The 26,306-nt window shown below is 40.3% G+C and overlaps 1 protein-coding gene across 2 annotated transcripts in view; it reads right to left on the bottom strand.

The window, feature by feature from the left end:
• The window catches only part of CCDC171 (coiled-coil domain containing 171), a 3,960,104-nt gene that overhangs the window by 1,194,219 nt on the left and 2,739,579 nt on the right, over positions 1 to 26,306 (bottom strand). The gene's annotated exons all lie outside the window — the stretch shown is intronic.

The raw sequence follows: 26,306 nt of genomic DNA, 5'->3' as shown, positions 1-26,306 counted from the left end.
GAGGCCTGACCACGTGGCTCTTGTGTTTGTTTCTTTGCCTTTGAAGGTGCTTTAGTCTTTGCCTTTGAAGTCAGTTTAATGTATAGATGTTTGGGTCTGAAAACACCCTCAGAAGCCGGTGCCTACTCAGCGGCTCTGGACCCATCTGAAGGATTAGCGTCCGAGGCTCCAATACCTTGAGTCTCCAGCTGCATGGCTGACTCCACGTGGGAGTCAGTAGCAGCCTGCGACTCTAAAGTAGCAGTCGCCAGGGGCTGCGAAAGCGCCTCACTGAAAACCGGCGAACTGGCGACTGCTTTAGGAGAAGCTTAGTCTGTTTTGGGCCTCGGTTGTCTTTCTTTTTCTTTGCGTTTTTTTGTGAACTCCGGTAGTCGGATGGCTTTCCGACGACATTTCTGGATAATTAAACCTGCATCCAAAGTAGTTTAAGTCAAAATCATACAGACGCTTAATAGTGCGTTGGTTAAATCTAGCACAAAACCGACAACCCAGAAAGTTATGATCAGGGCCTAGGCAAGGAATACAGTAAGAATGAAAGTCCTTATGAGGTATTTGCTTCCCACAAGAAATACAATTATTAACTTTTTCTGACATCGGTTCTGGAGCAAGAAAAAAGTTTCCCCAACAGGGTACTTAGCTTTATAGAAGACTTCGGATCTGAAATTCGAACTCAAAAATCTCAGGAGTTGGCCGACCAGCACTTGCGAACTGCTTCTGTTTCGGGCGCTGCGCGGCAAGAAAGACTAAAGAAAATGGCATCGGCCGCTTCTTTTATACCCCTGATGACCTGACGTCAGGGATGGGGCAACAGCAGCCGAGGCAGGACCCAGGACTTTGGAATTCAGGCTGAGGGCAACCTGCCAGCAGGATTACCCAAATGTAATGACTGCAACAGTGAAACATGAAGAACATCTAAACTTTATGATTTTCAGCAGCAGTGACCTTCCCTAATTTACTTGTATGTTCTGTTTGCTTCTGTATTGTACATATGCACTTAATTAAAATGCATTAATCAAAAATAAAAAACACAAAAAGCTCCATGTTCCAAAAATGATCATGTGCTTTTAATTCTGTTTCACTTTAAGCCTTGGCTTCTCAATATCAATGACTATCTTTGTGCCACACTTCAGACAAGTCAGCAACCCCTTCTACAATACTGATGGCTAACGATATTCTATATTATCAACGTAATACAAAATGCAAACACTATTACCAGGATACCGAAGGATGAAGCTCACTCCGACCAGCAATAATACCACCAGTTTACTGTACTTAAAATAACACAATTTCCAATAGCAAAACGGATCAAGCGTTTTCATCCACTATGTGGACTTCATCAGAATCAATTAAACAATCATCAGTATACTAATTTATTTGTATTTTGGCATCAGACGCATATTCTTAACTTAAAGGGACATACTTAATAAAAACTTGCTAAAACAATACCATATGTCACAAGTCTAGTGTGTTTACACTTACTGACAGTTGGAACATACAGAATGCTTTCATTAAAAGTATTATTTAAAATTTCATAATTGTTGCATATATCATACAAGCAAACATTAGGCACTGAACTAAAGTTGGGTTAGCTACTTGTAAATTCTGAACCAAAAGCATTCACTGACTTACATACAGCCCAAGTAAGCTGTATGAAACAAGATACAGAATCATGTTCCTGACTATTTATGAGGCTGCTCAAAAAGCAGAATGATGAAAAAGCACTATAACCACTAATGATCTGTTTAGGCATGACACGTGACACCTTCATTTTTGCGCATAGCACACAGGATATGTAGCCCATGTGTTTTTCATCATACTTTATGAGTCAATGATACAGCAAGCTCTAAGCCTACAATCATGCCCATACGATCTGGGTTAGTGTCATAGTTAGACACAGCTCAATGCCCTACACTAAACAATACTTGTTTCAAAGCACATAGCAGAGCCAATGCTACATGTGAAAAGCCTGCAGCTTGATATAAGACAGACTGTATGAACCCCACAGTGTTAAGCTGCAGGTTAGTTAGCTGCAGGTGCTTCACAAAGAAAGATGAATTTGTTAAGAAGCATTTTTTTGCATTTGTTTTATAAAAACTAGGGGGAAAAAGTAAGCTAACTACAAAAAAGTGTAGCTATTAAGACTCATGCAAAACCATGCAGTACATGGGAATGAAAATAGAATAAAACGAACCCTGGAAACTTGCTAAACCAGTACAGTTCTAGTCCCCTGGTTAAAACAACTGTGGACTACAGTGGTGGGAGCACCTTAACTTTAATACTATTTTACCACTCAGTTAAAATTTAAGCTCTACTGTATATATGGAGGGTAATAAAAGTTACACCAAAAGGGAACCATATAAATTCTGTACTAAATGTCAGGGACCACCATAAAGGAAATCTCACAAAACCTCCTCTTTTGCTTTTATACTTTATTGAAAGTAGAACTCAAGTGTGTGTGTGTGTGTGTGTCTGTGTCTGGCTGTGTACTAATCACCTTTGAGTTTCTGTTGCTTAAAATCAATATAAATAATTCCAAATACTACCAAAGAACACACAAAGCTGCAGGATATGTAATATAGTTTCACCAGCTAAGTCGCTTTTTTTTCAGCCATACACTCTGATCTAATTAAACCCCTTGATAAACTTTATGGACTGTAATATTTCCAGCTGAGCAATGAAACTAAGAGGGCGTGCCTCAAGGCAGCAAGACAACAATGATAAGCTGCAGGTTAGCCACTAATTTCTTAACAACGGTAGGTTGTAGAGGTGTGATGGCCTGATATCTAAGAAACGGTTCAGGAGAGAATAGGATAAATCAAGTTTAATAACTCTGCGCCTAATTGTTCCCCCAATGCTCAGCTCTAATTACTTGGAGAACTCTCTCGACTGTCACCTGATATTAAGTTGTTGGAGCAGCAGTGAGATAATCAATAAGCATTTAGTGGGGAGAAGAATGAAGATCCTGCTCAGCAGTGGGAACCTGCAGCACCCAAAGCCCTTCTGCTCAGGAGAAAGCCGGTGGGACACCCACAGTGATTGCAAAGCAATAATCCTAAGTACTGTTTTTAGGCCTTGAGGCCTGTAGGCGATGGTACACTGGAGAAAAAAAGGTGAACACGGTCACCCTAATTACAGACCACTTTCACATACTTCAGATATAAGTGAAGACAGGCCAATTAGATAGAAATGAAGATAAGGGAAGTTTTATTTGTATACTAATTAAACCCCTGATGAAATTAAAGGAAAAACATACAGCTCAGTAATTGTGTGTCTGGGAAAGGTCACTTAAGTTGCAGTTATCAAAACAGAGCAGCCTTGAGATACTTCACTTAATCCATAACAGTCTGTGTTATGTTTTGCAGGTTTTACTATTAATAAAACCTGAAAAAAAATCAAGAAATGAAAATATATTTTACCTAAATAAGGCTAACAAACCATTAAATAAGGTGCACACCTCTCATCAGAAAAGCAAGGTATTATAAGAATATTAACAAATGTTTCTGAAACAAATGTGAGTTTTTTAACAAAGGATTCAAAAACATTTGAAATGCAAAGCTGTTAACGTTTTCAGCTTCAGTGTACATTAATGCAATGAATAAGAATGTTTAACCCACACTTTGCTTATTAGGAATATTTTTTTGCATTCCAGTGGAGTAAATGAAAATCATTTTGGTCAGCCCACAACTGATTAATGAATAAATAGACAATGGGGTACTATGTACCAAAATCATGTAAGATGAGTAAAAAATTTAGTACAGATATGAACAAGGCATACAGACAAACTAAGAACTTCAGAAATGTCTCTAAACAAAAATAATAAACACTATAGCACTTGACAGTTTTTCTAATAGAAGAGTTTACGAGTTGTTTCATATAATGAATCTCATAATAAAACTCTGTACTGCTAAATTAATGCAACACATCACATCTGTAAATGACTGGTGTATAGTTTTAAAAAGTCCCGCTCTCATCTTTTATAAAATAATTTTCAGTGCAGAAAGATAACCAGTGGTGTCATTATTTGCTGAAACCTGTGACTTATGAATTCCCTGTTGCTGACTAAAACTAAACATATTCACACTTTTTGTTTTGCAAATGCATAAAAGTAGTGCAGATTCACAGCCTCCAGATTATGTGGGTCTCATTCCTGGGCAAAACACCCGAGTTTCCCATCATTTTCCTGTTCACATTCTCTCCTTCTATTAAGACAAAACACCAGTGAGTGAGGTGGCTACGAGGAAACTCTCCTGGAATTACATTCGTTTTTCCTCACCATGAACTTGATGCTCAACCAAGACAGAGCAAAGTTGAATTTTTCTACCAAGTCATGGGTGTTTTGTTCAAACTAATGATGTTAGTCAGTACAGAAGTATGCATGTTCACTGTGCGAGTCAAAGCCTTTTCCAGTTTCCCCAGTTACCATAACAAACTTTTACATCTGAAACTTATAAAAAGAGATGGAACATGCATTAGAAATTTATGGATTTAACTACTGCTTCAGCTGCTGCCAGCACTCAAAAAAAAAAAAAAAAAATTAGGGCATTGGGCGGAGCAGTGGTACAGCGTTTAGTACTGTCACCTCACAGTAAGAGGTTCTCCGGTTTGATTCTTGGCTGGGGTACCTTCTGTACGGAGTCTGCATGTCCTCCCTGCATTTGTGTGGGTTTCCTCCGGGTTCTCCAGTTTCTTCCCACATTTCAAAGACATGTGTCTGGAGCATTTCTCCCTGGGCTTCCACTGAAAATGGGGTCAGTCCCAGTCAGACTTTCCTGGTAAACAAATGTTACATACATAAATAAATAAAGTCACTCCCCTTTTCTCAGGAATAAAAAGTTGCCCTTGGGATGAACTGTCCATTCATCCTGTGTTAAAAAAGGTAAATTGGAGAAAGAGTGCTTGCCTTGCAAGTTCTGCTTAAGGATAATTGTGATATCTGTATCTCAGAACTTTCCAGCAACTCTGTCGCATATCGTCTACACCGAGGCGATCTCTGCTTAACATAGAAGGCCATGTCGAACCCAGAGCTGTTGGACATGCTACACTTAAAGAAATCCCATCCCCTCAGAGCCACACGCTCCAGGGATTGAAACCTTGTTCATCACAATAAACAAAACATGCTGGAGGGATAGGTTCCTGACCCAGAGACTCCCCAGACTCTGGAAAGCAGAGCACCTCTTTGGCTCTCTTCAAAAGGAAGATTGTGGAATTTGGAATTACATAAAGGGGTTACTTCTAAATGCCAGGAGCCTAAACAAGGAACTCCACACCTTGCAAGCTCTCCTTGGAGAATACAGACATCTGTGCAGTTACCAATACTTCGTTTAAAGCCATAAAAAGCACCACAGCAATGCAAAGCTATAATACCTTCCACACATTTACACCAGCTACTGCAAAGGTAGGTTCTAAAATTGGAGAAATCTTGACTTACATCAAGCATGAGCACACCTCAAGGCTGGTCAAGCAGTATGACATGCTTGAACTTCTCCATGTCCAAATTACCAAAAGAAAGTCATGTACCATACCTTTGCAAGCTATACGCCCCCTCCTCCATGACTCAGGAAGCCTATATCACAAACCTGAATGTGCTAGAGACATTCCCTATTCAACTCACTGCAACATTCATGGGTGATTTTAACTACCCCAACATTAACTGGAAATCATACAAAACCTCAAACGTGCACTCCCAAAGATTTCTGGACTTTGTTAACACAAACAACCTCAAATAGCTAATCTACATGCCCACCAACGACACAAATATCCTTGACCTAGTCCTCAAATATATGGAGTAATGATGCACTCCACCCTAGTGTAAAGTCCTCATTGGTCAGGTCATGCAATTGAGCAGTCTCCTTTGAAATACATATTTAGACCTGGACCCCTGCTAACCACAGACCACCTAAAAACTCCTTATGAGTAACAGTCGAGAAATTTCCAAGTCCCCCCATCCATAACAACAGAGTTGCCTATGCAGAATTGTTCACAGAAACCCTGTACAATTATGTAGATAGCTGCTTAGAGACAGCTGCACCAACCTGTAAATAAAAACAGGACAACCTCCCAAAACAAATCACACTGGTAGAATCACAATGTAAATTGGTTGTACATCAAAAGAAAGAAAATTATGTCCAAAAACAGAAAGGGCATTACCCAGCAAGGTAAAAACTCCATCATCAATCTGAACAAGCAACTCAATGGACCAATCAAGTCAAACAAAGCCAAATCTGAGAAAAAAAATAGCCTCCACAGCTAAGGACAATCATAAGGCTTTATGCAACTTTAAAGGTAACACCCAACAATGTGACAAACAAATGGTGAATGGAATCACCTATATGGAGGCAGAGGATATAGCAAATCTGCTATCCGATACATTTATCTCCAACTTTACCCCTCATCTGATCTTGCAATTTTTATTCATTCCTCAGCTGATGGGTTTTGGATCTGACTTGGTCGATTCTTCCAGATCCTTGGATCCAACTCTTGAGCTCCTCTCTTTACCCAGCATGCCCCACCAACTTAACATACCTCAGATCTCGTTTATCACCAAATCGCTTCAGACTGGGTTCCACTCTTTCTCCAGCTATTGGGTGCTTTTTTCACAAAGTAGCATTTTTTTCTCCATTTTAGAATTAAGTTAGTACTGCTTGAGCTTTTTTACCGGTCTTCCCTTACTTTTGGAGTTCGCAGTCTCTAATTGTCAAGTTTTTATCTTTTCCCTTCTACTGAACCTTCGGCATTTTCTCAAGTATCATTATTGGTACCTCTAACTTTTTCTCCCTTTCTCTTTCCGTTGTCTTCACTTAATATGGCAGACAAGCCAAATGGATTTAAAAAATGCATTTCTTATGGGCACAACATTACCAATTCAGATGCCAACAGGAAATGCGTGTATTACTTGAGCACTACTCACTTGGATTCTGAATGTTCTATTTGTGTTGGCTTCAAAGCCAGAGCCCTTACTGACAGAAGGAATAAATTAGTTTTGAAAGGCCTGCTTCTTCCTTCTTTCTCCTCCTCTTCTATTTCAACTGGGGCCTCAAGCACCCACCAAAAGATTGGACAAAGAAAAGCCTGATTCAGCTTCTTAAGACAAGGATACTAGGAAAAGGTCACTGGATCCATCTCCAACTTCAGTTCCATCCTCAGAGCCACCATCCAAAATTTCAATGAAGTCAGATCTGACTCCAACAAATCCTAATACCCTGAAAGCAAAATCTCCTTGGATGTGGTCATCCTGATACTCACCAGATCCGATACCTACTCGACTTCCTTCTCCCTTTCTACAGGAGTCTCCACATAAGCACTCCAGGCCACTGTTTACTAGCTCTTAGCTTAGGCCCTCCAGGAGCTTGTCCAAGGCTTAAGTGGATAGGATGATGAGGAAATTCTTAGAACAATATTCTAATTTGTTTAGGTCGACTTTGAGGAGGTTAGTTAGTATTGGGGATGAGTAGAGGAGGGTAGACAACAGATGTGTCCTGGCTATAGTGATTTTAGTGTGTTTAGTGAGAAATTGCTTGTTCCGATAGAGGAGTCCAAGGTTTTGTGAACTTTCTTGATAGTTTGGGCTATACGAATGTCAAATCTTAGGTTTTTGTCTATTTCTACACCTAACAGTTTAGTGTGGGAGGTATGGTTGATCATAGTTTTGTTACTGGACATGATGGCAAAGTTGTCACATGGGGGGGATCTACAAGGGCTGAAAAGAAGTTTTGTTTTATTTCGGTTTAGAAATAGCTGGGAGTGAGTGTATTCCTAGTGCATTTTAAGAAATATTTTTGTACATAGCTGGATTGGCAAATTCTTTATCAAACTCTGACTTCATCTTCTGTAGAGTGCTAGCTGCCCTAGCCACTCTGCAGACTTTTTTCTTTACTTCCAAAAAAACTCTGCTGCTGTTAGCCAAAAGTTAGCATATATGCAATATTTCCACATCATACAGGCACACAGTTTAATTTAATTTCAAAATAAAAATATGACCATGACACTACAAGCCAACAGCTTTCTTGATATGTTTTTAGCTTCTTTAATTATATACATCACTCTATACTTCCTACGACTTTGTCTACACTTTTTTTTATTTAGGAAAGATCCATTACATTAAACATTATAATTTAAGCTTTTCTTTAATCTGACACACAATATGACTGGGGTAAAAGCTGGATATCTAAATACATCATTCTTCCATTTGTTTCAGCTAACCAAACCGATTCTCTAAATGTCCATAACATTCTTTCATCTATCCATCTTCCTTTCTGGCATATACAACTCATCATTTAAAACAGGGGTGTCCAACCTTTTGGCTTGCCGGGGTCATATTGAGTTAACAGAAATTGTCTTGGGGCCGAAAATAAAATATATTGTATAGTTAACTCTTTCGCTGCCGCGGGCAACCAAATTTGACTTCCTGGCTGTACTGTAGGTGCATTCGAACAATGAATAAATGTAATAAATGCATATTTGCCTTAAAATTCTAATTCTCATCATAATTCTAATTTTCTAATCTAACAGTTAACTCTAACATCTTAGCTAATAATTTTTTTTTTTTTTACAAAAATAAACAGATATTCATTACAGCACTACCATTTCTCACTGGGAAAACCACTCTAGCAATCCAACTACGCATTGTCAAAATTAGCAGTCTAACAATACTATAATCCACAAAAATAAGCCAACGAATTTGCAATAAAGTAAAGAATTCACATTACTGACTTAATAAAACAGTTCTGAATAAGCTACAAGAGGGACTCACCCAAACAAACGACTGGTGCCAGAAACATGTCCTTAAGCTAAATGCCAAAAAATGTATCATCACTCCCTTTGGGGAGAGTGATGTCTCCACAAATTGTCACATTAATAACAATGTTGTAAAAGCATGCAGTCAGTCATGAGGTGCTTGGGCACCCAGGTTGATAGAAACCTGACTTTTGACCACCATGTTGTCTTCGTTGTACGGAAAGCTTTTTACATGGCCCACCTCATTAGTAAGGGCATCTCATCCAGGGACAAGGAGGTCATAACATTCCTGTATTCTTCCTTTATAAGAGCCATTATTGAGTGCAATGCCCCTTTTGGCATGTGCCTCAGCAAAACACCCTGACAAAAGAAAGAGTACAACCATTTCTGACAAAAAGGTCAAAGGACTAAGTTCACTTAGTTATCCAAACAGACTAAAAAGCTTCTTGCTTTCTTCTGTCTCTCAATGGTCCCTATAAATTTCATCACTGGCTTGCGTTCCAGGCTAAGAAAGATCCTGCCTTAAGACACTTCTTCCACCTCAGAAATACTGTTTATACTTAAAACACTCACTACAAAGACCACAGCCTTCACTTCAACATAAACAAGCTACTTTGTATGGATAGGTTCTTGACACAAAAACTTCAGCTTCTGTAAAAAGCTACTCTCATTATCAAACAATGTAGTTCAGCAGCATGACAACTGGATGGATAGCCATAAATGTACTTGAGTAAGTAGCGTAGCCTTCATCAAGCTAGATGGAAAATCCATATACTAAACTTTCCTAGCTGGATGACTAAGATCTAATATTGGTTACTCAAGTCTACTTGCCCAAGAGGAGGGGCCTATTTAACTAAGAATTCCATTTGCAAAAATATATTCAGTATGCATATTAAATGTCTCTCTCTCTTTCACACACACACACACACACACACACACACACACACACACACACACACACAAAAGGAGCCCCCTACTTGTAAAATAGGCAACCTCAATAATCACATGACAAATACTCACTGAATTAAATTGTCTGGACGTCAAAATATCTGGAAAAAAAATCATAATAGAGATGGACTCATCCTTGCAATTTCCCACTAGCAAAAGGACCATCAATAAATCAACAAACTGCTCAGCAAAAAGTAAATCAATAAGAAATCAATAAACTCTCTAAGATCATACTACATACTGGAGTAAACATATAACTTCCCCCAATCTAAAGCCGTTTGGCATTCAGATATTTTTATTTGTTCCGAAGTTATTCCCAGACTGGCAGTTTATTGAGCTGTAATGCTGACCTTTGCTTTTGAAAAAAAACAAATTCCCAGACTTTGTCAATAGCTCAAAGTGCAGAGAGGATTATTTTTTATTTTTTATGTATTTATCTATTTTTGGAAAACATATTTAAAACTGTTAAACTGATTACACACCCAGAAGCACAGAAAAGTTATTGTGATAAGTAAACCACAGACTGCTGCAAGAAATCTAAATCACATTAGCACTTTATGCTTACGTCCGAACCAATGAAGCATACCTGCCATTTCCAAAAGAATTAAAAGTTTATTTGCAAGGTTACATGGCAGTTTATATTGGAAATAAGCAGAGATACTAAAAAGGCTCTATTTCTCGTAATTATACTGAAAAGTCTTCCAAGGTACATACAACCTTCTGATTTAGTATGGAACCATACCTCTCAACCTTAGAGGAAGAAATCTGGACAAAGCGAAAAATAAAAGTGGGACACAGGCCCAAAAATAGTTATGCATGACAGACACCACCGAAACAACTGTAGCTGCAATTATACATGACTTAAAATCTTTCTATCCCATCAATGTCAGTTAAGCATTATATGACTCACTCAATTCTGCCTTCTTTTGCAACAAAGAAAACCATGCTTTGAAATGACAAATGCATTAAAAATAATAAATAAAACACATTGCATCCACATCCTGCAACTTCCTACCTCCAAACAACCACAGAGCTTTCACTGAAATTAGGGCTGCTTATTTCCCCAGAATGACAGCTCTCCCTAATTAAGTCTAATGGTATACAATCTACCAGGATCTGGACTACCTGAAATAAATTAAATTATGGCCTGCAAATTGCAAGTCCACTTTGTTTAATTAAACTATATTTCTAATCCCATAACATCCAAATATCCATTTCTAGGTCACTTTACAAGACATTGGCAGTGGTAGACTTGGCATCCTCCAGAGCCCTACAGGACCACACTCATACTGCTAGCATTGTCCATTAAATGTAAATATCCATCCACTGCAACTGGCAATAAGCTATGCCTTAAAAAATCGACTTTATCAGGTTTTGAAACAAAGAAACATTATTCACAGTCCGAAAGTCTGTCTTTAATAATAATCTACTGTTGCAGCCCTCCCAACACATAAACACACACGCACACACACTAAACCTCCCAACATTTAAAAAATGACATTGTGCCCACCTATTTTGCCAGTATTGATGATCCACCAAAGCTGTGCTTATTGTTGTCCAATCTGCCACTGCTTAGAACCAAGAAATGACAAAACAGTACCGGGTGCTTTTTTGTTTGTCAGAAAAAAACAATACAACTTTATACGCTACAGTCTCAAAGTCAATTCACTAGTGACCCACTAATCCTAGGCTGCTGTCTCATTCTTACTCCTTGGACCTGCATTACCTTGGATGACTACTTTTATTTCCTAAGCAAAAGACAGAGATTGGAAGATGAGGCAAAAATCCAGACATTCTTCGAAAATCCACACATTTGAGAGGTATGATTTCATATTCAATACAACACTCTCTCTGCGAGGAAAGCCGCAATTTAATGAAAGTGTACTTTTAATGTACGATATATTTGTGAGCTAAGTTATTTGTGTTCAGTAGGTAGATTGATCGTCGTTAGCCTCTTTGTGCATGTCTCTCTCTCGGTCTCTCTGTCCTGTATGCGCACACACACACACACACACACACACACACACACACACACCTTCTACTTTCATGCACACAAACATTCTGCTTTCATGCATACATTTACTCACTCTGTACTTGCCTATTAACACAGGTAAGTGCTGTCCCTTTCAAAGGCAATGGCGGCAGATCCATACACGAGTCCCGCTTCAGCGAGAACACACACACACACTGATTCTTCGGCGTGAAATAACAGCATGAACACACAGATCCTTCTTTGGTTCAAAAAAATCAAAACTAGAAGGGTGCTTTGGCGCATGTACACACCGACGTTAGAGTTACAGGTCACGGGAATGAAAAACACAAAACAAAAAAGTGTTTTGGGGCATGTGTACATCGATGTTGTAGTTAGAGGTCGCGGGCCGCATGGAAGAGCTCTGAGGGCTGCATGCAGCCCGCAGGCTGCTGGTTGGACATGTCTGACTTAAAACATCCTCCTCTAATCTTTTAACTGCTTTACTTCTGATCACTATATATCTTCATTCATGAAGACAGTACTTCCTAGACTCTCTCTCCAAAACTTAAATCAGTAAACAGACCGCCTTGCCTGGTATATTGGCCTGTGATAAGTCACTGCTGAAAACTGAATGTAGCCTACCCAGACTGTACTTATATTTCGTACATCTCTTGCATATGGTGCCTTATTAATGTTATACTAAAGCTAATATCCAAGTCACATAAGTTTCCATTATTCAATTTTCTATTCGACCTTAAATTTATTATTCTCAGTCCAGAGGGTACTGTCATATCAGAACATAAAATCAGACAGCTTATAACAGGCTACATATTTCATCAATGTCTGCATCACTCACTTCATCAGTTATTAAAATGTACCTACTTCACCCAGAATATCACTTGGTCCATTTATTTGCCCAATCAACAAGGAATAAAAGGTCCTCCCTTCATTTTATTACGAGTATTGTTTTAAACCTCTTACATAGCCATTTTGTTAGGCCAAACAAAAAACAGTCAGCACAACTTATATTAACCTTATGGCCAAATTAAATGGATGGAATAAAGAAACAGTGGAAAAATTAGCAAAAGATAAGGCATGGTAACATGCAAGTAATTTACATAGCATAGGATACAACAGAATGAGATCTGACCCCATGGTGCACAGGGATAAATCCCTTACTACTCTCCAGACAACCTGTGTTTGACTACCAGCATGAAGCTGGAGTGACTGGATGGTGGAGGATGGTAGTGAATGGCCTATGCCAGTCCACTCATCTTGAGGGGAGGGAGGTTGCCTAGACTTGTTGCAATAACAGTTTTAAAAGCTTGGTATACCACCTGGTCAGGAGATTGCACACACACACCTCTTGAAGGCAGTGACTGCCAAGCTTTCAACTCTGCTGCAGGGTGAAGGGGATTAGGGCACCGTCCTAAACAACAGCAGCATTTTGATGCTATACTGGTGCCCTTTGTCTTTCACTGGCCCCCAGTAGGGATCAGGTTTTGCCCAGAGATGCTAAGATGGGTCCAGGAGAGGAGATGAGCTGAGCTGGTGGCAACTGATGGTTATCTGTGGAAGGGGGGATATAAAGAATACGTAGCTATGCAAGACACTCTCCATAAAAGTAGATTTATAAAGTCAAATTTATCTTGTACAATTGTTCTCATCTTGGGACTAAGATGTTTTGCAAATTTTATTTATTAGCTTCTTCTTTCTTTCTTGTGGAACTTGTTTGTGCTGGAATAACCTGGAACACTCACACAGTTCCTATGGTATGAACACTCGGGTTGGAAAATGTCAAAAAATCTTTTTCCTAGTGAAAAACTAATCAATGCAGAGGAAGTGTGCACACAAAAGTAGAAAACAGTTGAAGTATTCATTGTAGAGAAACAGGACAAGCATACTCCATATGATCATATGTAAAATTAAATGCAACAAATATAAACACACTCAAATGTACAAGTTAGACCGAAAACAAGTGCAGGAGAAAATAAAGAAATACAGGGCAGATAAGGAGACCATAAAGAAATACAATACAGGCTGAAGTGTAGGTCTCAAGGTCCAAGGGAAGTTTGTGTAACTGGGCACCCATATTAAAGATAATAAAATGATGTATTCTTAATGTTATGAATCAATCTCTTCATGTCTTGGAAGTAAATTGCATCATACCACCAATTATGATTACAATCTCACATCAATTAATACAATGATGGGCTGTTTTCAAAACAGTCCAGTGAATGTAACACTTTGCTTGTGAATGGGTTGTCAGTTACATCAAATGAACAGTTTACCTTTGCCTTTCACTTCTCCTACAGCACTGGAGTTTGATAAGCTGTTGAGTTGCAGCTAGACAGAAATGCAATAAGATGACTAGCTCATGAGTCATTTTTTGTTTCCCACTATTTTTTAATAAGTATCAAAGGAAATCAGTGAAAGTCACTGTGTCTGTTTCCTAGCTGGTTCATACCTTGCACATTTGAGATGTACAATGTTTGCTGTGTTTGCAGTTCTCCAGAATCAGATATTTGGTTTTAATACTTTCTATCACTGAAGAAGCTGCAAAAGGAATTGTATGCAATCTGGCAAAATTAAGTACATGAAATCTTCAACATGTTTCATACCAGTATTTTGCCAGGGTCTTTTTGGCTCAGTGTTGTCTGCACCTTCTTAGGAAATCTTGATTTCTTATACCCAGCTTATTAGGCTAACTAACTAATTGAATTGTGCACATTCTTCTGTCATTATTTATATTCTGTGCTGTTTCTCTGTTAATGCAGCTGGTCCCATTTTACAACAGAGAGTTACCACTATAATTGGGTTTTAGATACTGCTAAAAATGTCTGCAGATTTTCTGGTTTTGTATTGCAGACAGACTTGGCTCTGCTTGTTCAACAGCTGACCTACATTCATTAGTATGGGAGAGCACTCCTTACCACAAATGGAGAGAAGCCCGGATCACAACTCTCAACATCTTTGCTCAAGAATAATAGGGAAAGCCAAAAATGACATGGAAACAAAACCACAGTCGTTAAATATTATACTAATTCAGTTAAAATACAAGTAGAACAACAGTTTTTGCATCAATATGTATTTTCTGTGAATAATTATGGAAGTCTAATATCTGGTACTATCGACTGTAATTTTAATTTATTTGTTTACCGGGAAAGTCCTACTTGGAACAAAGCCAATTTTCAGCAGCGGCCAGGGAAGAAACACTCCAGACGCATGTCTTTGTAAAGTGGGAGGAAACCCACACGAATGCAGCGAGGACATGCAGACTCCGCAGAGAAGGCACCCCAGCCGAGAATTGAACCACAGAACCTCTGTGATAATTCTCAGTGATTTACAAAAAAAAAAAATCAAACATTTTACAAAAGAGATGGAAAAAACATGAGGCAAAACTAGGAACATTCTGAAAACTCAAGGGCAGTTGAGAAGTGTGACCTGAATCTGCTAATCTTTGCACTTTGGGTCAAAATAGTAAATGTCAGTTTCAAATCTTTTTTACTATACTGGGTGTATACTCTCAGGCTAAGTACGAAAACAGTCCACAGGTATCAGTGCTCTACTCCCACTTAAACTGCTGTTGTTGATGTTGAGTAATCAAGTCCAACTCTTTATCATCTTTTTGGATTTTGGCTCTTCAGGCCTGTCACAAATGCTTATTTATGTTTTTGCAAATTCATAGTCATTACTTCAGTAACGCCTTCTACATACTTTACCATCTTCTGCCCCACTCTTCTTCTGCCTTCATTCTTTCTAAACATCACTGTCTTCTCAACAGAGTCCTGTATTTGCATGATGTAGCCAAAGTACTTGTGCTTTAGTTTTGTATCGGGCCTTCCATTGAATAGTCTGGGACCTTACTGTAGTTCACCGAATTATCAAAGGTTTTCGGTAACACCACAGTTCAAAAGCTCTGATTTTCCAGGGCATAGCCTTATTTATAGTCCATCTCTCACACGCCATGTGTTATTCATGTGAAAACAATAGCTATGTCTGTACAAACCTTTGTTGATGACTTGATGTCTTTGCTTTTTAAAATCTAATCCAGACTTGCCATAGTCCTGAGTAGTAAGTATTTTTAAATGTCATTGCTGCAATCACCATCCTTGACCATCATCATCATCATCTTCTTTCGGCTGTTCCCGTTAGGGGTCGCCACAGCAGATCACCTGTTTCCATTTCTTCCTGTCCTCTGCATCTTGCTCTGTCACACTAACCACCTGCATGTCCTCTCTTACCACATCCATAAACCTTATCTTAAGCCTTCCTCTTTTCCTGTTACCTGGTAGCTTCATCCTTAGCATCTTTTTCCCAATATATTCAGCATCCCTCCTCAGCACATGTCCAAACCAACGTAATCGTGCCTCTTTGGCTTTGTCTCAAAACTTTCCAACCTGGGCTAACCCTCTAATATAGTTATTCCTAATCCTCTCCACCCTCGTCACACCCAGTGCAAATCTTAACATCTTTAATTCTGCCACATCCAGCTCAAACTTCTGCCTTTTTGTCAATGCCACTGTCTCCAACCCATATAACATAGCTGGTCTCACCACCCTCTTGTAGACCTTCCCTTTCACTCTTACAGGTACTCGTCTGTCACAAATCACTCCTGACACTCTTCTCCACCCACTCCATCCCGCCTGTACTCTCTTCTTCACCTCTCTTCCACACTCACCGTTACTCTGAACTACCGACCCCAAGTATTTAAACTCATCCACCTTCGCCACCTCTACTCCTTGCATCCTCACCATTCCTCTATCCTCTCATTCACACACATATATTCTGTCTTACTCCTGCTGACCTTTACTCCTCTTCTCTCTAGAGCATATCTCCATCTCTCCAGGGTCTCCTCCACCTGTTCCCTACTCTCACTACAGATCACAATGTCATCTGCAAACATCATAGTCCACGGGGACTCCTGTCTGATCTCGTCTGTCAACCTGTCCATCACCATTGCAAATAAGAAAGGGCTCAGAGCTGATCCTTGATGTAACCCCACCTCCACCTTAAATGCATCTGTCACTCCCACCGCAGAACTCACCGTTGTCACACTACCCTCGTACATATCCTGTACCACTCTTACATACTTCTCTGACACTCTTGACTTCCTCATACAATACCACAATTCCTCTCTAAGCACCCTGTCATATGCTTTCTCCAAGTCTACAAAAACACAATGCAACTCCTTCTGACATTCTCTGTACTTTTCCATCAGCACTCTCAGAGCAAACATCACATCTGTAGTGCTCTTTCCCAGCATGAAACCATACTGCTGATCACTAATCATCCTATCCCTTCTTAACCTTGCTTCCACTTCTCTTTCCCACAACTTCATGCTGTGACTGATCAGTTTAATCCCTCTGTAGTTACTACAGCTCTGCACATCACCCTTATTCTTAAAAATCGGTACCAAAACACTTTTTCTCCATTCCCCAGGCATCCTCTTACTTTCCAAGATTTCATTAAACAATCTGGTTAAAAACTCCACTGCCATTTCACCTAAACACCTCCATGCTTCCACAGGTATGTCATCTGGGCCAACAGCCTTTCTATTCTTCATTCTCTTCATAGCTGTCCTTACTTCCTCCTTGCTAATCCATTGTACTTCATGATTCACTATCCCTACATCATCCAACCTTCTCTCCCTCTCATTCTCTTCATTCATCAACCCCTCAAAGTACTCTTTCCATCTCCTCAACACACTCTCCTCACTTGTGAGTATGTTTCCCTCATTATCCTTTATCACCTTTACCTGCTGCACATCTTTCCTAGATCGGTCCCTCTGTCTAGCCAATCGGTACAGGTCCTTTTCTCCCTCCTTAGTGTCCAACATTTCATACAACTCTTCATATGCCTTATCCTTCGCCACCTCTCTCTTTGCCATGCACCTCATCTCCTTATACTCCTGTCTACTTTCTTCATCTCTCTGACAATCCCACTTCTTCTTTGCCAACCTCTTTATCTGTATACTCTCCTGTACTTCCTCATTCCACCACCATGTCTCCTTGTCGTCCTTCCTCTGTCCAGATGTGATACCAAGCACCTTTCTAGCCATCTCCCTTACTAGCTCTGCTGTAGTTACCCAGCTATTTGGTAACTCTTCACTGCCACCCAGTGCCTGTCTTAACTCTTCCCTGAACTCCGCCTCACAATTACCCTTTTTCAATTTCCACCATTTGATCCTTGGTGCTGCCCTCACACTCCTATTCCTCTTAATCACCAACGTCATCCTATAAATCACCGTCATCCTACAAACCACCATCCTATGCTGCCTAACTACACTTTCCCTGGTCACCACTTTACAGTCTCCGACTTCCTTCAAACTGGCCCTCCTACATAAGATATAATCACCATCCTTAATCAGAGGAAAATAAAAATCAGTCATTACCTCCAATTATTCATCTGTTTGCAAAGAACTGATAGGGCTACAGGACAATATTTTATTTATGTATGTATCTATGTGTTTATTTATTTATTTGATGCTGAACAAGACAGACTTTGTGCTTTCAAATTTCACCTTCATCAATAGGGTCTTCAAAAAGTACAGTTTTGTACCTACCATAAATGTAGATGTTCGAAGATCCACATTGCTGCAGTCCTTACTTACGGGTAGTCCGCTGTCCTCGGTCGGCCCGAATACCAAAGTATTAGGCTGACATCGGTCATGGGCGCACAGCCCTGACATCAGAGCGTCAGGGTATAAAAGCGCATGACCGACGTCATATCCTCAGTCTTTTCTTGCCCCAGATGTCAGAAGGCCCTAAAAGAAAGGCCACAGCCAAAAACAGAGTACCTTCCCAAAAGATATGCCCAACTACAGCCATCACCCAAACCATATAACCATGCTAAGCTACAGAGGGGAAGGAGGGAGGGAAAATTGGACTGCAGCAATGTGGATCTTCGAACATCTACATTTATGGTAGGTACAAAACTGTACTATGTTCTTCATCTCACATTGCTGCAGTCCTTACTTATGGGTAGAATCCCAAAGCAACGGGAAAGGGAGGTTGGAAAAATCATAAAGCACTAGGGGCTGTTAAAATGCCCTGTAATATTGCAGTGGCAAATCCAGCCCTAGACTTGGAATAAAGAGGAAGGTGGTAATGTTTAGAAAAAGTATGTACTGAACTCCAAGTGGCTGCTTCCAAAATATCCTTTGTAGCTACCCCCCTTAGAAAGGCAGTAGAAGTTGCAGTAGCTCTAGTGGAATGAGGTCTGATTCCAGTCGGAATCTCCTTACCATGATGGGAATAACAAAAGAAATACAAAACCCAATCCATTTAGAAATAGTTTGTTTTGAAACAGGTCTACCCTGTGAACCCAAAGCAAAAGAAACAAACAACTGCTGAGACTGTCTGAACTCCTTGGTTCTGCTCAAATAATAACGCAACTGCCTGTGAATATCCAAAGTATGCAAAATCTTCTCCCCTTTATTTTGAGGATTTGCATAAAAAGTAGGCAAATGAATAGTTTGGTTTAAGGCCACACTAGAAACCACTTTAGGCATAAAAGAAGGATTAGTACGCAAAGATACCCTATCCTTATGAAAAATCAAGAAAGGCTCCACTGCCATAAGGGCCTGTAATTCAGAAACCCTTCTTGCAGAAGTAATGGCCAACAAAAAAGCAGTTTTCCATGACAAATACTTTAACTCGGCAGTAGCTGCAGGCTCAAAAGGTTGTAGAGTAAGCTTTTCCAACACAAAATTGAGATCCCAAGCAGGAGTAGGAGCTCTATGTGGGGGTCTTATGTTCTTTGCCCCTCTGAGAAACTGCTTAAACAAAGGATGAGAGAATAAAGGAGGGTCACAGTCATAATTAGCCGAAATGGCTGCAGCATGAACCTTTATGGAGGAGAAGGACAAACTCAGTAAGATATTGTAAGGAAGCACTCAAATTAGGCTTGGAAACATCAAAGTCCTTCCCTTTGCTCCAAACAAAAAATCTCCTCCATTTATCAGCATAAACTTTCCTTGTACTAGGCCTCCTGGCCTCCAAAATAACATTCAAAACTTGTTGTGGAAGCTGAGAACCTCCAGAATCTAAAACAGAATATGCCAGGCTGTTAGATGCAGAGACTGAATTCTGACATTGAGAAAGTGATTGCCCTCCTGAGACAAAAGGTGTGGAATCAAAGGCAGGGGCCATGGAGGCTCTCGGACCAAACTCCTCAGTAGTGGGTACCAGTGTTGTCGAGGCCAATCCGGTGCGATCAGGATCATGGATGGCTTGTCTTGTCTGGCCTTCAAGAGAACCTTGGGCAGAAGAGGTAGAGGTGGAAAGGCATATACATGAAGATTGTTCCAACTGAATGACAGAGCATCCACCTTCCAAGCTGTGGGATGAAACCTTTTTGTGCAAAACTTTGGCAACTGGTAATTTAGTGGAGAAGCGAACAGATCTATGTCTGGAGTTCCCCATGACACTGTCAACTTTTGAAATACCTGAGGATCCAATTTCCACTCGTGAGGATCCACTATTTGTCTGCTCAATACATCTGCTAAGGAGTTCTGTGCTCCTGGTAGAAATCTTGCCTGAAGATTGAGGTTGTAACTGAGAGCTGTCTCCCACAAAATCATCGCTTGTCTGCAAAGAGGGTACGAATGAGTTCCCCCTTGCTTGTTGATGTACCACATGACAGTTGTGTTGTCTGTTAGAATCAACACCTGCTCTGGGTGAAGTAAATCCTTGAAAGCCATCAATGCAAATTGTACTGCTAACATCTCCTTCAAGTTGATATGCAAATGTTGAAGTCTGGCGGGCCACGTGTCTTGCACCCATTTTCCATTGAGGTGTGCTCCCCAAGCCTTGTCCGAGGCATCCGTCGTTAGAATCTGACTCGCCTCTGGTCGGGTCACAGAGAGTCCCTTGTTTAGGTGACATTCCTGAGCCCACCACAAAAATTCCTTCTGAATGCAAGGTATTATCTGAATGACAGTGTCTAGATCCTGGCAGTGTTGTGTCCATAGATTTTTGAGATACCATTGAAGCTTCCTCATATGCAATTTGGCATTGGGAAGCACCAGAATACAAGATGCCATCAACCCCAAGGCTTGAAGGACTGTCCTTGCAGTCAGCCTGGACTGTAGAGACATTTGATGGAAATAAAGTGAAAGACTTTTCTGTTTGTCCGGGGTCAAAAAGGCCATCTGGGAAGCTGTATTCAGTCTCACACCCAGAAAGCACATGTCCTGGGAGGGTACTAGACTGGACTTTGTTTCATTCACAGAATACCCTAGGCATCTTAACACTACCATCACATACTGTAGATGCTGAAGAAGCTTGTCCTTGTCTTGTGCAATAATCAGGCAATCGTCAAAATAAGGATAAATTTGTATTCCTTCCATCCTGAAAAAGGCTATCACTGGAGCCAGAACCTTTGTGAACACTCTGGGCGCAGTAGATAAGCCAAAGGGCAATGCAGAAAACTGATAATGTAAATTTCCAGCTCGAAAACGCAGGTACTTCCTGCAACTGGGCCTGATAGGAACATGAAGATAAGCCTCTTTTAGATCCAGAGTTACCATCCAGTGATCTTTTCCCAGCAGAGGCAAAAGCTGTTGTAATGTCAACATTTTGAACTTTGGAATGTCCAAATAAGTGTTGAGGAGAGATAAATCCAAAATCGGTCTCCACGTGTTCCCTTTCTTTGGTACTAGAAACAGGCGGAATAAAACCCTAGACCCACTTCTGAAGGAGGTACTGGCTGTATGGCTCCCATGTGAAGAAGTAATGAAATCTGTTTGTGAGCCTCCATCCTTTGTCGAGGAGGAATGTCTGGCATACCTTTGAAAGGAGGCAATGTATGGAAATAAAACTTGTAACCTTTGTTTATAATGTCCAACACCCATTTGTCTTGGGTGATTAAAAAACCAATTTTGCTTGAAGAGAGCTAGCTTTCCTCCCAAAGGAGCTGCCAGGCAAGAAGAATCTGGCAGCTGAAAATGCAGGTCATTGGGCCTGTTTACGAAAGGACTGGCCCCTACCCTCACCAGCAGACTGAGCAGGCGAACTCCATGTTCTAGGCCTAAAGGTACTCTGAGCTCTGCCCCTACCACGCCTAGATCTACCCCTAGACTGGGAATCAGAAGAAGGGTACGTCCACCCCTTAGCCGGCCAATTTCTACTAAACTTAGGAGGTTGAACCTGCAAAAAATCTTTAACAGTCTGCATAGACTTAGCCTTGTCCTCCATTTTCTTCAAAACAGACTCCACAGGAGGACCAAACAAAACTTCGGACTGTAAAGGGGCATCCAGAATTCTAGACTTAACATGCTCAGATAAATTCTGATCCTTAAGCCAGGCATGCCTACGAAGAACTGAACCAGTGGCAGCCACTCTAGAAGAAGCCTGCAAAGCATCAAAGCCACACTGCAAAGAATGTTTCCCCACCTGTTCAGAAACATGCACCAAATCTTGCAATTCTTTACACTGTATGCCCTCTGCCAAAGCATCCACTTTAGATTTTAGCTGAGAAAGGAGGAAATTCTGATATTTCAACATATGAAACTGGCAATTTAAAGCCCTCATTGCTAAAGTAGAAGAGGTGTACACCTTCTTACCCCATCTGTCCAAAGCTCTAGCTTCCTTATCTAGAGGAACCGGATTCTTTACAACAGAAGCCCTAACACCCTTAGGCCCCTGACTAATAGTTTCTGGGTCCGCCCTAGGACTCTTATATAGGTATTTATGAGCCTCAGGTACCCTATAATACCTGTCCGGTTTAACTGGTGCAGGAGGCATAGAATCTGGATTAAATGAGGCCTTCGAAAAAACATCCTGAACAACATCCAAAACAGGAGGAATAGCCAAGGGTCTGTGCTGTGGTAAAAACAAGAACTCTCTAAGCCTCTTTCTGGAATCTGAGTAATCCTGTCCTTCCCACTTAAAATGTTCCCTCATAGAGTGTAAGGTTTCTGAAAATGAAAAATCCTCTGGAGGGGAAGCAGAAGGAGTAGAATCCTCTGCATCGGAATCCGAATAAGGAGGAAAATCTTGAATATCTTCAGCAGAAGACTCAGAATCATCGGAGGCCTGCTCCAAAATTTCCAACTCTGGCTCTACCCTGGGCCTCTTATCAGGAGGGGGCATGGAACCTCTAATTAAAGTAATCAAATCTTCTGCCATTTTAAGCATATGCTTCTTAGGTACAGACCCTGAAGAACCAGAACTAACTCCAGAAGAAGGCAAAACAGACTTGCCCTTAGAAGGAGCCCTAGAAACAGTAGCAGAAGGCCTAACCCCCTTAGGCAAAGAAGGGAGAATAGTAACCTGAGAGGCCCCTTCAGCCTGACCTGACTCCTGTGAGGCCACATCCTGTAAAATCAAGGTTTCCCCCTGAGACTCAACAGAAACTTCAGCCGGATCCACCTGTTCCGATCCACCTGTTCCACTGCAGTCTCTAAAGGACCGGCGTCCGAAATGGACGAATCATCCTGTCTAGGCTTTACAGATTTGTCTTTACGCTTCTTCGTGGAAGCGGGCGTCGGAGGATCCGACGGCATATTATAATTACACCTTTTGCCAAAGACTAACCTAGCGCAATCTAGCCTTCTCTTAATAGTGCGCTTATTAAACCTAGCACAAAACCGACACCCAACTACGTCGTGCTCCGGCCCCAAGCAAGGGATACAAAGCGAGTGGTAATCCCTATGCGGTATCTGCTTCCCACAAGAAATACAATTATTCACTTTTTCTGACATCCGGTAAATAACTGAGGCAAGAAAAACAAAATGCTCCCCAACGGGTACTTAGCCCAACTTGGTATGTCTGAAACTCCAGCGAAAAATTTCAGAAAGCCGAACGGCACTTGCAACGCTGCTTCTGCATCGGACCATGCGGCAAAAAAGACTGAGGATATGACGTCGGTCATGCGCTTTTATACCCTGACGCTCTGATGTCAGGGCTGTGCGCCCATGACCAACATCAGCCTAATACTTTGGTATTCGGGCCGACCGAGGACAGCGGACTACCCATAAGTAAGGACTGCAGCAATGTGAGATGAAGAACATCTTCCCCACTTTCAGTTATCAGAATGCATCATCTGAGAATTTAATATTTCTTCCAGAAAATTTTGATTTCAGCCAGTGATTAAACTAACCAGGAATTTTGCAGAATATATTCACTATCCAAACTAAATACGCAGGGGACGATATACCGCCTTTGTTGATGATCTTCCCCAGTCTTGAATATGCTACTCCTTGGTTCTGCATTCAACAGGATGCAAATAAGATGACTCCGTATATCCCCACTTCTCTAAGAACTTCCATAGTTTCTTATGGTCCACACAGTCAAAAGCTTAGCAGCAGTCAGTTAAAGCAGAAGCAAATATTTTTCTGGAACTCTACTGCTTTCTAAATAGTCCAATGAATGTTAACAATCTTTGTTGACTTTGCCCCTTCTAAAACAACAGCTTGTACTTTTGGCAATTCCCGGACCATATATTGCTGGAGTAAATAAACACACACACACACATACATACATACATATATATATATATATATATATATATATATACATATCTTTTTTTTTTTTTTTTTATTTACTTTTTTTTTTTTTTTTTTTTTTTTGGAGAATGGGAGGAAAGGTATTGACCTGATGGATACAGATAAGGAGTTCCAGGCCTTAGTAACATGGTACAAGTACAGACAATGCCCAGGTTTGTGGACAGACAGGAGTTTATCAGAGTCTCCACTGTTGTATGTCATAACAAAATGAGTTTCTTTAGATTAAGATCTATAAATAATAAATCAAACTTTAAATATTGGCTACAATTAAAATATTTGTTGGATAAATATAAATGACTGTCAGCTGAGCTATTTAGCATGTAAATGTATATTTTTGAGAGTATTCTTTTAAAATTTTAACTGAAGAAAATCAACCGTGTATATCTGTATACACGGTATGACAAACGTAGATCAAGTAGATAATAAACAAACAACTTGTAGTCACGTAAATCCCAGTTTATTAAAAAACACTCTAGCGCCTCGGCTAATGCTTGACCTTCAAGGAGTCATATATATTATATTTGTACACAGTTTGTGAGTAGGGAAAAACAGAGGAATAAAGTGTTGTTTACATCCTACTTACCTGTAACAATTGTGGCAGCTAAAAAGCATGAACACTCGCTTCATCTCAGGATATGCTCAGTCAATCAGTTGTCACAGGAAGGTGTGGGGGGGGGTTGAGCTTTTGAAAGCTGGCCATTACTGGGTTACCTTGGCAGATAACCCAAAAGGCCAGTGAGGTAGTTAGGAATTCAAACATCTACTGTGATAAGCGAGTAGAACTTACGCAACTGTACTATGCTCATCATTCTCACTGCCTCAGTGGCATTTTGGGTGGTTTCCCAAAACTTACCCTACCTGTGAGGTGGAAGGATAAGGATTCGGGAGCCCCTGGAGAATGATCCTAGCAGAGCCTGTTCTGGAAATTGAAAAGGAATCCAGTTTGTACTGCTTTATGAAGGTATGAAAAATGGACGAGGTTGCTGCCCCTAAAACAGTTCTAGATTCCATCCTTTCTAATATGCCTTTGAAGAGGATAAGGCCCCAGTTAAATTAGCCTTAACTTTGCCTTGAAGAAATCTACCATGGTAGGAGCAGAAGAAAACAATAGCAGAAGACAACCATCATGCAAAAATTTGCTTAGAGACAGGCTGACCTTTCCTAGCCCCCACACAGGAGACAGCAGCTGTTCAGCATTCCTAAAGGGCTTTGTTCTCTCAGGATAGGACCTCACCTACCTGTGCACATCCACGATATGTAGAATCTTTTCTCCCTTGTTTTTTGGATCAGGACAGAACACAGAGAGATTGATGGTATGCATAACAAAACTCTGCCTCGTGAAAAATCAGACAGGGTTGGCCTACTATTACAACTTGCAGCTCAGCAACTTGCCTTGCAGATGCCAGAGTAATGAGTAAAACAGTCTTGCAAGCAATGAACTATAAATCAGCCTAATAAGGCAGGATCAAAAGGAAGCAAGATCCATGACTCGGCACAGTTATTCCTTTGCAGGGAGTTAATTCTTTTTTTGGAAACGACCTCTTCTTGTTTGATTTCAAAGAATTATCCTCCTGCCATTTCCTTTTGGAACCTAGACTTTTGTTTGGTTGGAAATTTTGTTTGTTTTGCTTCTTAATGGAATACACCTTATTTGTGGAGATCTTGTGTACATGAAACATTCAGGATACCCATTGTATTAATTTGCCTCTGTTTGAAAATCTGTGTTACACAGAGGCCCAAACACCAATTCAGAATTTAAAGATGCATTCAAAATTTCAGCTTTTAAATCATCAGAGAACTTCTGATTACATAACAAAACATATCGCCTTAATACAACAGAAGAAGAAGCATTTCCAAGACTGTATCTGCACATACAAGCACACCTGTCAAAACATGTTTCAAAACCTGAGTCAAATTAGAAACAATTTCATTCATATAAGACTTTTGTTCTGCAGGTAAGGATGCAGCAAAATCATCCAAACTGTACACACATTGCAAAACAAATTTCCACATACTGCCTTAATAAATTAACATTCTAATGCCTAGATTATTAGAAAGAGACATCCTTTTGCCTGAAAATCTAACCATTTTCCTCTTTATCAGGGTGCACTGGATTAGATGAAACCAAAGACTTTTTACATG

Source organism: Protopterus annectens, chromosome 2.part0, assembly GCF_019279795.1.
Source record: "Protopterus annectens isolate FY-2018-M chromosome 2.part0, PAN1.0, whole genome shotgun sequence".
Classification (NCBI taxonomy): domain Eukaryota; kingdom Metazoa; phylum Chordata; order Ceratodontiformes; family Protopteridae; genus Protopterus; species Protopterus annectens.
Note: the sequence above shows the minus strand (reverse complement) of the source record. Positions and strands in the feature narration are given on the sequence as shown.